Genomic DNA, 10,045 nt, shown 5'->3' with positions numbered 1-10,045 from the left:
TCTCCCGGGGCATCTCTGGGCTGGGACAGTTTCTCAGTCGTTCCTGGGTCTCGATGACCTTGGCGGTTCTGAGGAAGACTCTGGTCGAGTCTGCCAGGTGTCTCTCAGCTGGGCTGTGTCTGACGATTGGCTCGGGATTGTCCACGACTGGAGTCCGGGGCGCCTGGGAGGGAGGCCGCAGAGGTGACGCGCCAGCGTCGTCACGTCATGTCAAGGGGAGGTCCCGCCAGCAGGACTTGCCCCTGCTGGTGTTGACCCCGCTCGTCCGCCCGAGGTCACACTTGTCGGTTTTCTCCACTGTGAAGCAGCCGTCTCTCCTCCCCTCTCCAAACCGTCCTTTCTGGAAGGAAGTCACGACGCGGAGCCCACAATTAAGAAGGGGGCGGTTACACGCCAACCCCTGGAGGGCAGAGCGTCTATGCAAAATGTTGGGGATCCTTCCGGGCAGGCTTCTCTGTCCCCACTGGAGAGACTTTCAGAGGAAAAGGACGCAAGTGGAGGGCTGTCTCGGCCTGCCCTCCGGGGGCGGCCCAGCTCCCCAGGAAGGCTGCGGCAGGGGCGCCCCGTTTCCAGGCTGCAGAGATGGACAGACCGGCACGCTCTGTCGATGAGGGACGGGCCAGGTTTCCCAAGCTTTGTCAGGTAGCATCGCGGTTTTGCAGAACCAAAATAATTCCAGAGAAGGAAAACAGTGGTGATATTTGTCCGTGGTTGCAACGAAACAAACGTCTCGCCATTATTCTCCCTACAAGATGACACGGGCAGTGTCCACATCTCCCATAGCTGGTTTTCTTAAGCGAGACTAGTTCTAGGATAAAATTGGGTGAAAGAGTTATTTGTTGCAAGAATGTTTTCTTGACTTTTTAACCTGTGTTTGAAATGTCAAAGGAATATAGTCATGTATCTCAGGTTCTGTGTTTTAAAGGTGATATAGTTGCACGTGCGGCCAGGACATGTCCACATGTCACTACACTGCACTTCAGCTCTGCTTGTGTTATTGCTGATAACGGGTCTTTTGGAAAAGAGAAAGTTCGTTCCGTTCTGTTTTGTTTTGTCTTCAAGATCGGTTTGATCTAAGACTTTTTGCTTGGGATGGTTGATTTTTGTCTTTCTTTTCGATGCTCACTGGAACACAAGACCCAGTGACATTTCTAGTCATAAGAGTATTCTTAGGTTCCCTCCCCCGTGGGGTCCCAGGGGGAATGTCTGGGTTCATGGTGGGATGGCTCTCTTGACCGGGAGCTGGAGGGGTGATTGTTTTTTGAGTCATTGAGCAACCGGCCCTGCAATCATACGGGGAGCTAGTTTTCCTTCTCACCTGTGGAGGTGGCTTCTCTCCTGTGGACGACTGCTTTCCTCAGTGTCTTTCTCTGCATTTATAGACAGTCGCAGCGTCTCCAGGGCTGAGTGCCATGGTCAGATTCACTGACGGGATGTTCGGGATGTCGGAGCTCAGAGCCATCGTGGGCATCGCTCTCCTGAGCCTGGACTCCAAGGCAACCACTTCGTATCACAGCTGGAGGGCCCGCGGGTGGGGACAGCGTGGCCCTGGGGGCTCTCTCCACTCCACACGGGGACTCTTGGAATAGCTGTGACAAATAATCCTCCGGAGAGCGAGGCGTGGGAACAACAGCCGGAAGCCACGAGGCGATTCTGCGTCATCTGGGAAGCTGGGGACACTCTGCTTGTCTCGGGCGGGTGAAAAATGGCCCTTGGTCTCGGACGGGCCGAGTGCCCGCACGCGTTCACCGGGGCGGCAAAAGCAGTCAGAGGGTGAGATGCGGTGCTCACTCCCTCTGTCCCGTGGCCGTGAACTCCGCCCTACCTCACCTGCACTCAGCGCCCCGTCTCAAGGTGCTGTGCCTTCCCTAGGTGACCAGGACGGAGCGAGCCAGGGACAATCACCACCTCCTTGGAGCCGCTTAGTGTGTGCAGGTCTGTTGAGCCGGCACAAAGGGACTTGGAAAGGGGGCTCCCCAACAAGGCTTTGTCCCCCAGACTTTCTGGGAGGGCTTCGTCTTATGCCTCCTTTCCTTACCGACTAGTGGCTTTTATTTTTATTTTTAATTTTTATTTTTTGATGCTTACAGCATGACTAGTGGCTTTTCAACCACTTTATATCACTCTCTAGAGACCACACGAGAGCCCCCGCCCCTCCGCCGAACTTCCCAGGTGATGCATGGAGTTACACCCAGGGCGGCTGGTGGGGGACGTCACTCCCTGCATCCCAATCACATGTAAATGTCCCCTCTGCAGACGCTCCGGGGGGCACTGGGAAACCTGGGTTATATTGGGGCAGTTTTTATATCTAGAATCTGGAAGAGCTCAGCAAAGGGATCCTCCACTTGCTACTTCGAAGCCCTTAACCTCGCCTCTTGCACCCACAGAGAGAGGCGAATTTGGGGGGAGGGTAAGGAAACCAATCAGAAAATCTTTAAAACAGAAGCGAACTACCAAAGAAATCAAAGGGATGAGGGATGCGTGGGAAGGAAACTTGCCAAGCTGTGGCCGGGGGGATGTCACAGGACACGCGGGTCCCTCCGCGGTCTAAGGTTTCAAAGAGAGGATTTGAAATAACAGTCCGCTCACATCTGCCCTGAATGGGTTTATTTTGGGTTTTCTTTTCCAGCGTTTTATCTCTGGGATCTCACAGGCCAAAGGGCTCTCTTCTCCTGGAATCCCCACTTAATCCCAGGAAGGTAAGTGGGGGAGGCCAGCGGGAGGTGGGGGTGGGCCCTCACCAAGTGCCTCTCTAAGCGGCTAATTAGGAGATTAACTCATTGAAGCCTCTTTGCCTCTGAAAAGCTGCGGGGCACTCTGGGAGGGTGAAGACCCAAGCCGACTTCCTTCTCCCAGTCTCCTTCTTGCGGAAAGGTGGGTAATCCACTTAACTCAGCCTAGCCTTTTTTTTTTTTTTTTAAGTAGAAAAGGAGAAGCTAAAGGCAGGAAGCTTTTCGGGAGCATCCTTTGAATGAGGTAGAACAAACGCCCCTTTCCCAGGGCACCTGTGAAGAGCAGGATTTCGATAGCCAAGGGCCAAAGGAGTTGTGTAAGCGCCTGGCTGGGGTCAGGGATCTGCCATCAGGTCACTAGCCTTTTGATGAGGACCCCTCTAGGCACGCCTTTTGTCTCTGCTACATGACGAGGTGGCATTTTGAGCGGCATGTCCTCTCAGGCGACTGCTCTGGGCCGGTGGCCGTAGTGCAAAGCCCTGGCACACGGTCACCTTCCCGCACACGGTCACCCACACACGGTCACCTTCCCACACACGGTCACCCACACACGGTCACCTTCCCACACACGGTCACCCACACACAGTCACCTTCCCACCTCCTCGCCCTGACGCAGCAAGTTCGACCTCCGGCTCTTCGTCTTTGGAGGGAGCCCATGTGGGAGAGAGGAGGGGACAAGGAAGGAGCTTTTATTTTATTTTTTTTAAGAAGTAAATTCTCTTATGAGAATGAAAACACTAAACATGTCACTAAATCATGCTGAGTTTGAAGCCATTGGTCTCAACTAGGGTGCGGTGACTTGCATTTCAATATTTATGAATGCGCTAATGTCCTTGAAAGGGAGGTGACATGCCACACAGTGTGCAGGGTCAGAAGTCGTGCCTATATTCAGGACAGTCCTGAAGGCTCCTCCCGGTACTTATAGGCTGCAGCCAGCCCCGATCGCGGGCTGGATGCCACTGTACGGTTCACATGACGCTTATTTCAGAAGCGTGGCAAGTGGCACTGGGTGGTTTGCCCAGCGTAAGTATTTTATCTCGCATCCTTCATAGGCACCATGCGTGCTCAGTACGTGTCCTCGGGCGCAGCGTTCAGGTCCACACGGTTCTTTCTGACCCCCGAGGTCAGACCTGCCACACACAGCTTCCAGCCGGGACCTCATGGATACCTAGGCCACTGCACCGTCCAGTCTGACCTCTACGAGGAGCCAACAGCGCTGCCTCTGCTGTCAGCGACATGGCCGGCTCATTCCTTCACTTCACCTGATAGATCACTTCTGCCTTTCGAAACGGGAAACACTGAGAAGCAGCAGGAAGAATCTCTCTAAGCAACAGAAAAAGAGGTGACATAGGAAGGGAAGCTGCACTGCGTCTGGGAGAAAGGTCCCCTGAAACGAGAACGGACCCCACTTCTAACGAGACACCGTCCGCACCCACCCCCCGCCGGGGGCGTCCCCCAGGGTGGTCCGGGGCCCTTGCTGAGACGGTGGTTAGAATGGCTGTTTCTTCTTTCTCAACCTGCTCTTGCATTTTCCTATTTCTGTTTTCCCAGGAAGGGAAGCTGCACTGCGTCTGGGAGAAAGGTCCCCTGAAACGAGAACGGACCCCACTTCTAACGAGACACCGTCCGCACCCACCCCCCGCCGGGGGCGTCCCCCAGGGTGGTCCGGGGCCCTTGCTGAGACGGTGGTCAGAATGGCTGTTTCTTCTTTCTCAACCTGCTCTTGCGTTTCCCTATTTCTGTTTTCCCCCTTCCCTCCCTCCCTCCTTCCCTCTCTTCCTTCATTCATTAATTTCATTTTATAAGTTTCTTATTTTACCCGTTGCTGTCCAGCCTACATTCGACCATTTGAGGTCATCTTCATTTTACTTAATGTGACCAGTCGAAGCCCAGCCAGGGTGAGTGTCCCCTCGGCCAGGTGGGGACTATATTTGGTCCCCGTCGCACACACAACGCTGACAGCATCGTGAGTCATTTCTACTTTCTCCATACGTTTCCGCCCTTAGCCTCGCGCCCGAATCCCATCTCATCACCATCTCCGTTATCTGGGCCGGGTCAGGGCGCCTGCGGCCCAGGCTGCCGTTGGAGAGTCTGAGATTTTAAAGACTAGATGCAATAAATGTCCTCTAGTAATTATTTAACTCTATAAGAGAGGTGGCCCCCAAAACGTTATAGAGAACCTCTCACGATCTGATCAGGAAGTAGGGCCTGGAGATAAAAAGCGTACCCCAAGGTCTGCTGGGGGTTTGGGCCAGGAGAAGGCTGATCCGGCATGTCCTCTGACACAGGCCAGGTGGGAGGAGAGTCACCTCTGTGCGAAGGGTGTGCCTGGTCGGACCTGTTTAGTCAGTAAAATGTTGTAGATGTATCACTGATGGAAAGGTGTTTGAATGCCCGCGGTATTTCGACCATGTGATTATAACGATAATTGCTGAAAACGTGAAAGTTACACGATGAACTTTCCCGTGATCATCCCTCTCTTCAGAAGGGAGCTTTGTAACACGGAGGACAAATCCCACCTACACAATCTTAGACATTATTAAAAACATTTGACAGAGCAACATTTAAAGAAAGGCAGACGCGGAGGCACAATGGGCACCTGTGCTCCGAGCTACGTCAACACGTGTCCACTTCTGAGGACTTAACGCGGCGTTCTCCAGAGTCACCTCCGCTTCTCCCATTTTCATCTTAATTCACAGGAAAAGAAAGCAGAAAGGAGACTAAATGGGAAGGAGCACCAGTATCCTATTTTTTTTCCAACCAAGAAAAAAAGAGAGATCCCCCACTGTCCACAAATGAACTAGCTCTTCCAGTTCTTCCTTTTCCAGATCACTAAACTGAAATCTGCATAAAATAGTTTATTCATTATATTGCCTTCGACATTAAAACACACTTTCGTCTCAATTACCTCTAGTTGAGAGTTTTCAAGTATGATACAAGATATGTTTTGAATACGCCCTAAAGGTACAGCACACAATCACACACACACACACACATGCCACAGAAATGTTGATGATCAAATGCATTATCCATGGATCACACCAGTGTGGTACGTGGCACGTGAAATGCATCCTGGTAAGGCTGTTGCATGTAAATTAAGTCTGTTTGAGAAGCGGTGATGTTCCAGACCCTTCCTCCCCCTCCTCTCGGTGGGGTGACTGCACCCCAGCAGCGTACAGGGCAGATGGGCAGCAGAATCCCACCTCCAGGGGGCCGGGCGGGTGTCCCAGTGGATAGGGTGTCTCCACGGAGAGCACCCACAGCTCCCTCCCGGGCGAGGCATCAAGCCCGTCTGCGTATCGTCATAGATCGCTGTTCAACTCCAGATCCCACTGGGCATTAAAGTCAGAACTGGGCTCGCTTTTGGCCAGCAGTTCACATTCATCACACGTCACGATCAAGCTGCGTTTCTAACTATTCTCGCCATCCTGGCTACCTGACTATTGGTTTTAGAGACGTGTTGAAACTTAGAGACGTGTTGAAACATACCGGATTTGGGTCTGTGTCTGAAGTTGCCTATTTTCCCTTAATTGAGTTACTAAGCTAGGGAGGGAGTTCCTCCTGAAAGTCAGCTAAGAGCTTAGACAGAAATGTTTGGTGTCTGACTGGCAGTGTTCCACAGCATGTTAATTAGACACAGAGCTTTGTAGCTGTGGACACGATACAGTTTAAAAAAAAAAAAGCTGGCGATTTCTTCTCTCTTTACTTCCTCGACCTTCTGCGAGATGGTCAGCTTGCTGCGCACACAGTGACCACTGATCAGTGTGTTTAATCGTACTGCGACTGTTTGAAGTCGCTTGATGAGAATGGAGTCAAAATTAAGTTAAGCCTCCATCTTGGTGTCTTACCTTGTCCAGGGACTTCCCCGGAAGAGACACCCAGAAACAGTTAAGTTCACACTTGGCCAACCGGTAACCAGTGACCAAAGCTACTACTCTTTCTATGCCCACCGCCAAGGCCAGGCAAGCCTTTATTTCATTTTTAAAAAATTGTGGCCATTTTGTTGGAACATGGATTCTAAAACACATTTTAAACTTTAAAATGTTATGTTGTGCATCAGACATAAAATTATTACAAAGTCAGGTCCATTCAGCGGGGTTACTGGGTTATGCACTGTGGTTTGCTGGTGTCTTTTGATAAATGCCCACAGCCCATAGCCCCAGCGGAGGGGACTCTGCATAGCACCCGCATCAGGGTGAGGGACACTGACGGTCGCCTTAGGACCCATTCTGCCAAACGCGTGACCATCTATTCGCATCCACGTTTTTCGACCTCAGGTAAACCCCGCTTTGACCGCACGGGTGACAACAATGCCTTCTTCCTGTCATCTGCAGTTAGGCCACATGTAGGGCCGGTCTCGGGTTTAATGGAATACTGCCTGCTGGTGACAGTATTTGGGAACTGGTATTGGTAAAAAAAAAATAAAAAATAAATAAAAAAATAAAAAAACTCTGGACGTAAAAATTCAGGGATGACCACATGGTTCCAGAGCACGTGGATATTTTCATCAGATGAAATTTACATTTATAAAGCAATGAACTGGCGAGAGTGTGGGCTGTCGTCATTGGTGGACGCCACATTCCAGGACCGCCAGCTCTTCCACAGCAGACAAGGCCCTGCAGGCCCAGGCGGCCTGCCCCGGGCGAGCGCAGACACGCGGCCTCCCCCAGATGTGGGGTGCGGGGGCGCCGGGCGCTTAACGGTGGTAAGCTTTCCCGGTGCTTTTGGTTCTGTTTCATTTGGTTTCCCAAAGAAATAAAGACAGAGCATCTTGGTTTTTAAGTTTGTTTTCTGTGCTTTATTTTCTCTTGGACTTTAAAAGTCATATATGTATTTGCAGTTGTGATAGATTTTATATACATATATATACATATATATACACACACACATATATATGTACATACATATATCCATATATCTATGGATAGATAGATAGATGATAGATAAATAAATGACAAATAGATAAATAGATCGATAGATGATAGAAAGAAAGAATATCTATAAAATCACTCCACAGCATGAGCGTTTGAAGGTGCTATCAACTCTACGTTGCAAAGTTCAGACTTATTTCAAGACGAAAAGAAGACATTCGTAGTGTCATTGCGGCTCTTTTCTATGGTGACTTTAAGATGAGACACTAACGTGGAGGCACCGTGGAGCAGCCCCAATGGGGCTTTCGGCCGAGCTGACCCTCCCGACCAGTGTGACGACGGGGGGTCTTGGGACCTCGGCGCTGGGAAGCCGGGTGACTTACTCTAACCAGACTTGCATGAAAGGGCCTTTACAAGCGTTTGCGAAGTTTAATATCTCTGTCTCGCTTTCATTTCATTCTGTTAAGCGTGAAAAAGTAAAGCTGAAATATTGTTTTATTTTTATTTTGGCATCGCTCCGAGATTCCTCATATAATATTGTCACACCTTTAAACAGTCACGCCGCTCAGAATTGCTGTAGTGAGAGCAGGTGTTAGCAACCCTAGCCCTGGGGCCAAGTGCCGTCTGCAGCGCGTCTGGCACGGAAAGCCTTGCTGGGCGCAGTCCGGTCCGTCCGCTACGTGTTTCCTGAAGCCGCTTTCGTGTTGAGAGCACGGTCAAGCTGAGTCGTTGTCACAGAGACCACATGCCCAACAAAACCTGAAATAAGGACGCGCCGGCCTTCACGGAAAAGCGTGTCGACTCCTGTTTTAGGTTAGACCCTACACTGGCTGTTTCACGGATTGCACACTGTGGGTCTTGTGTGGCCAGGTGACTTGTCTCCAGCCACCCAGCAAGCTGCAGAGCCTGGAGCTGGAACCAGAACCTTCTGAAGTCATGCTAGGACCTTCGTCTTGAACTGCCCTATAAGTCTCTGAAAACTGTCGAGCCGGCGGCAGCTGGCCATTGGTCTCAGTGCCATGAAGCCGTGGCTGTCACTCCGCCTCGGGCCACCGCTTTGATGGGGAGGCCCCTCCCAACGACCGTGTCTGGTATCCGTGTCCTCACCTTTTCCAGGTGTGAGTGGAAATTACTTGGTGGAAAACTTCATGAGAGTGTGTAGCCAGCTGTGGACCGTGCCATACGGGATCAGGGGAGCCCCAGACCTGGCAGGCCGGCGGGGGAGGCCCGCCCTGTTCGCTCGATGCTGAAGGCGCAGCCGCCTCGCTCTGAGGGTCCCGCCCTCCTGGAGCTTAGGGCAGCCGGGCACTGGGCAGAGAGGAGACTTGAAGGGCACAGGCTGACCTGGTCTCGTGCACCAGGACCAGGGGCGTCGGGGTGGACAGAGAGGAAGCGGGGATGCGTCGAGGGAAAAGGGGCTGCGTTTCAGAACACGTCTGAAATCCAAGCAGGTTAAGCTGGACGGAGCTATAACCGAATCAAATGCCTGGGTCTTTAAATAAAAATAGCGCATTTGCCTTGGCTGTGCAAAATGTTCTTGGACTCTAGTATTTATTGGACAACCGTGCATACAAGGTGACGCTCTGAGGGCTACAGCGACTGCCCAAGAAGGCGAGCTGAACACCAGAGGCTGTCGTGAACGCGAATCAATAAGCATTTCAAAGATGCCATGACGTGGCACAGGCGAAATGTCTATACTCACAGCTCGCTCCCCAAGCTGGCAGCCACCGGTCACGCCGCGTGCTGGCTGCGCCCCGCCCGGAGGAAAACACGGAGCAGGTACGACAGCCGCAGGATCAGCGCTCCGCATCCGCTCCGCACCTGCAAGCCGTTTCTTCGAGACTACGCGGGGGTTCAAAGAGAAATTGCTCCCCTGAAGTTAAATCGAGACAAATTCAACTGTCAGTGAATCCGGCACGATGAGCTTTGTGGTATCGGGACCATTTCGCCTGCTCTCGATGCCGAACTATCACGATCTACGCGTTTCGTGTCGCTAGTCGCTGCGCCGTTATCCGCTGCATCATGACGCCCGGGAGCTGACGTTTTGAATCTGACGAGTCTGCGCGGCGTGTCCAGGGAGGACGCGGCGCCAGGCGGTGTCCACGACTGCGCACGGCACGTGGACCGCGCCCTGCCCAACCGGCCTTTCGCGTCAGGACCCTGTCCCTGCCTCCGCGCGGGGCTCTTTCCCGCTATTTCCTGTCCCTCCCGCCTCGGTCACTACTGAGGAAGGGAGGTCACCTTCCTTCGTTGCGGGTTAGCGGGGGCGCGTGGAGGTTCACACACTCCTACCCTCCGCGACGCTCTCGTTAGGCCCGCATCAATGTCGACCGCAAGGGCGGGCTTTCCTGGGGCCATCGCGTCCTCGGGTGGCACCCCGTGCACCCCGTGCACCCCGCGCACCTCGCTTGCAGGCGCGGGGCCGCCCCTTCCGGCCAGCGC

Source organism: Pteropus alecto, unplaced genomic scaffold (assembly GCF_000325575.1).
Source record: "Pteropus alecto unplaced genomic scaffold, ASM32557v1 scaffold137, whole genome shotgun sequence".
In the NCBI taxonomy this organism is placed as follows: domain Eukaryota; kingdom Metazoa; phylum Chordata; class Mammalia; order Chiroptera; family Pteropodidae; genus Pteropus; species Pteropus alecto.
Note: the sequence above shows the minus strand (reverse complement) of the source record.